Source organism: Oncorhynchus keta, unplaced genomic scaffold (assembly GCF_023373465.1).
Source record: "Oncorhynchus keta strain PuntledgeMale-10-30-2019 unplaced genomic scaffold, Oket_V2 Un_contig_8935_pilon_pilon, whole genome shotgun sequence".
Taxonomy (NCBI): domain Eukaryota; kingdom Metazoa; phylum Chordata; class Actinopteri; order Salmoniformes; family Salmonidae; genus Oncorhynchus; species Oncorhynchus keta.
The window spans coordinates 35,244-40,017 of NW_026290313.1; the positions used below are offsets into that span (position 1 = coordinate 35,244).

The window sequence follows — 4,774 nt, forward strand, 5'->3', positions numbered from 1 at the left end:
TGTTCTGGAGATATTCTCCGCAGGTAACACACACACTTTCTCTGGATCATTCTCCTTTAGTTAACACACACTGTTTCTGGGATGTTCTCCACCAGGTAACATACACACTGTTCTAGGATATTCTCAACCAGAAAACTTACACACACACACTGTTCTGGGAGATATTCTCCGCAGATTAACACACACACGCTGTTCTAGAATATTCTCCACCAGGTAACATACACACTGTTCTGAGATATTCTCAACCAGGTAACACACACACACTTTGTTCTAGAGATATTCTCCACCAGGTAACACTTACACACACTGTTCTAGAATGTTCTCCACCAGGATAACACACACACTGTTCTGGAATGTTCTCCACCAGGTAACACACACACTGTTCTGAGATATTCTCAACCAGATGTAATACACTTTTCTAGGATATTCTCATTGCCAGGTAACACACTGTTTCTCAGAGATATTCCTCCACCGATAACACACACACTGTTCTGAGATATTCTCCACCAGGTGGCATACACACTGTTCTGAATGTTCTCAACCAGGAACACACACACACACTGTTCTGGAATGTTCTCAGCCAGAATTAACGCACACACACACTGTTCTGAATCAATTTCTCAACCAGGTGTATACTGTTCTAGAGATATTCTCCACCAGGTAACACACACTGTTCTAGAATATTTCTCAACCAGGTAAACACACACTGTTCTGGAATATTCTCCACCAGTGTACACTGTTTCTAGAATATTCTCCATAATTACATATACACTGTTCAGAATATTCTCACCAGGTAACATACACACTGTTCCTGGGAATATTCTCCACCAGATAACACACACTGTTCTAGAATATTCTCAGCCAGGTAACATACACACTGTTCCTAGAGATATTCTCCACCCAGATAACACACACACGGTTCTAGAATATTCTCCACCAGTTAACACACACACACTGTTCTAGATATTCTCCATCCAGATAACACACACACTGTTCTAGAATATTCTCCACCAGGTAACATACACACTGTTCTAGAATATTCTCCACCAGGTAACACACACACTGTTCTAGAATATTCTCCACCAGTTAACACACACACACGGTTCTAGAATATTCTCAACCAGACCAACATACACACTGTTCTAGAATATTCTCCACCAGGTAACATACACACTGTTCTAGAATATTCTCACCAGATAACACACACACTGTTCTAGAGATATTCTCCACAGGTAACATACACACTGTTCTGGAGATATTCTCCACCAGATAACATACACACACTGTTCTAGATATTCTCCACCAGGTAACACACACACACTGTTCTGGAATATTCTCCACCAGATAACACACACACTGTTCTGGATATTCTCCACCAGATTAACATACACTGTTCTGGAATGTTCTCCGCAAAGATGAACATACACTGATTCTAGATATTCTCAGCCAGGTACACACGCACGCTGTTCTGGAGATGTTCTCCGCCAGGTCAACACACACGCTGTTCTGGAATGTTCTCCACCCAGGTAGCTTGTATACACACTGTTGTGAGGATATTCTCCACCAGATATTTAATACACACACTGTTCTAGATATTCTCCATAGTTAACATATACTGTTCTAGAATATTCTCCACCAGATGTTTATATACACACTGTTTCTGGGATATTCTCAACCAGGGTGAAAACATACACACTGTTCTGAGATATTTATCATAGATATTACCACACACACTGGTGAGAATATTCTCCACCAGGTAACACACACACACACTGTTCCTAGAATATTCTCCACCAGGTAACACACTGTTCTAGAATGTTCTCCATGAATTGTACACACACACTGTTCTGGAATATTCTCCACCAGGTAACATGCACACTTTGTTCTAGAGATATTCTCCACCAGGTAACTTACACACACACTGTTTCTGGAATGTTCTCCACCCAGATAACACACACACACTGTTCTGGAGATATTCTCCACAGGTAACATACACTGTTCCTGAGATATTCTCCACCAGATGACATGCACACTGTTCTAGGATATTCTCAGCCAGATTAACACACACGGTTCTAGGAATATTCTCCACCAGGTAACATACACACGGTTCTAGAATATTCTCAACCAGGTAACATACACACGGTTCTAGAAGGATTCCTGGTAGCCAGGTGTTTCCCATCTTCCCATTGTGTCAGGATGCTGTGTCGGTGGCTGTCCAGCCGTGGCCTGCTGATAATGTTGTAATTGACCTTTAATGCGTGTTCCTCAGATGAGTCTCGTCCCAACATGGATGAGGTCAGTATGCTGACAGCCATGACCCTCTTCCTGCTGTCTGCCAGTTCAGAGGTCATAGGAGTCACTGTGCTGCAGCAGGGTTGTATGGAACGCTATAGGAACGCACTCCTCTCCTCTGACCCCTGGGTACGCACACACACACACACACACACCGCCTCATCTCCTCTGACCCCTGGGTACGCACACACACACACACACACACACACCGCCTCATCTCCTCTGACCCCTGGGTATGCACACACACACACACACACACACCGCCTCGTCTCCTCTGACCCCTGGGTACGCACACACTCCACACACACCGCCTCGTCTCCTCTGACCCCTGGGTCACACACACACACACACACCACCTCATCTCCTCTGACCCCTGGGTACGCACACACACACACACCACCTCGTCTCCTCTGAACCCTGAGGACTCATGCACACAGGCACACACACACACACCGCCTCGTCTCCTCTGACCCCTGGGTACTCACGCACACACACACACACCACCTCGTCTCCTCTGAACCCTGAGGACTCATGCACACAGGCACACACACACACACCGCCTCGTCTCCTCTGACCCCTGGGTACTCACGCACACACACACACACACACCTCGTCTCCTCTGACCCCTGGGTACGCACACACACACACACACACACCGCCTCGTCTCCTCTGACCCCTGGGTACGCACACACACACACACACACACCGCCTCATCTCCTCTGACCCCTGGGTACGCACACACACACACACACACACCGCCTCCTCTCCTCTGACCCCTGGGTACGCACACACACACACACACCGCCTCATCTCCTCTGACCCCTGGGTACGCACACACACACACACACACCCCCTCATCTCCTCTGACCCCTGGGTACGCACACACACACACACACACCGCCTCATCTCCTCTGACCCCCGGGTATGCACACACACACACACACACACACACCGCCTCGTCTCCTCTGACCCCTGGGTACGCACACACACACTCACACACACCGCCTCGTCTCCTCTGACCCCTGGGTACGCACACACACACACACACCGCCTCGTCTCCTCTGACCCCTGGGTACACACACACACACACACACCACCTCATCTCCTCTGACCCCTGGGTACTCACGCACACACACACACACACCACCTCGTCTCCTCTGACCCCTGGGTACTCACGCACACACACACCACCACCTCGTCTCCTCTGACCCCTGGGTACTCACGCACACACACACACACACCACCTCATCTCCTCTGACCCCTGGGTACTCACGCACACACACACACACACCACCTCATCTCCTCTGACCCCTGGGTACTCACGCACACACACACACCACCTCATCTCCTCTGACCCCTGGGTACTCACGCACACACACACACCACCTCATCTCCTCTGACCCCTGGGTACTCACGCACACACACACACACACCACCTCGTCTCCTCTGACCCCTGGGTACTCACGCACACACACACACCACCTCGTCTCCTCTGACCCCTGGGTACTCACGCACACACACACACACACCACCTCATCTCCTCTGACCCCTGGGTACTCACGCACACACACACACACACCACCTCATCTCCTCTGACCCCTGGGTACTCACGCACACACACACACACACCACCTCATCTCCTCTGACCCCTGGGTACTCACGCACACACACACACCACCTCATCTCCTCTGACCCCTGGGTACTCACGCACACACACACACACACCACCTCATCTCCTCTGACCCCTGGGTACTCACGCACACACACACACCACCTCATCTCCTCTGACCCCTGGGTACTCACGCACACACACACACACACCACCTCATCTCCTCTGACCCCTGGGTACTCACGCACACACACACACACACCACCTCATCTCCTCTGACCCCTGGGTACTCACGCACACACACACACCACCTCATCTCCTCTGACCCCTGGGTACTCACGCACACACACACACCACCTCATCTCCTCTGACCCCTGGGTACTCACGCACACACACACACACACCACCTCGTCTCCTCTGACCCCTGGGTACTCACGCACACACACACACCACCTCGTCTCCTCTGACCCCTGGGTACTCACGCACACACACACACACACCACCTCATCTCCTCTGACCCCTGGGTACTCACGCACACACACACACACACCACCTCATCTCCTCTGACCCCTGGGTACTCACGCACACACACACACCACCTCATCTCCTCTGACCCCTGGGTACTCACGCACACACACACACCACCTCATCTCCTCTGACCCCTGGGTACTCACGCACACACACACACACACCACCTCATCTCCTCTGACCCATGGGTACTCACGCACACACACACGCCACCTCATCTCCTCTGACCCCTGGGTACTCACGCACACACACACGCACTGCTTCACTAAAGTGTTGAACTCCTCTGACCCCTTTAATGTCTATTGTCTCTTTTCTTTATCCCCCCCACCAGTCTCCATTTGTCCC

General features: G+C 50.6%; 1 long non-coding RNA gene across 4 annotated transcripts; it reads right to left on the minus strand.

Annotated features, from left to right (window-relative positions):
- Positions 1 to 3,490: 3,490 nt before the first annotated feature.
- Positions 3,491 to 4,749, minus strand: LOC127927004 (uncharacterized). Of its 4 annotated transcripts, none has more exons than XR_008125907.1 (3): positions 4,643 to 4,749; positions 4,167 to 4,546; positions 3,491 to 4,066 (listed from the first exon to the last, which is right to left on the minus strand). It is a non-coding gene; the product is annotated as an uncharacterized LOC127927004 (long non-coding RNA). The 4 variants fall into 4 exon arrangements; XR_008125904.1 differs by having other exon boundaries at positions 3,491 to 3,970; positions 4,021 to 4,546; XR_008125906.1 differs by having other exon boundaries at positions 3,491 to 3,824; positions 3,971 to 4,546.
- Positions 4,750 to 4,774: the final 25 nt, after the last annotated feature.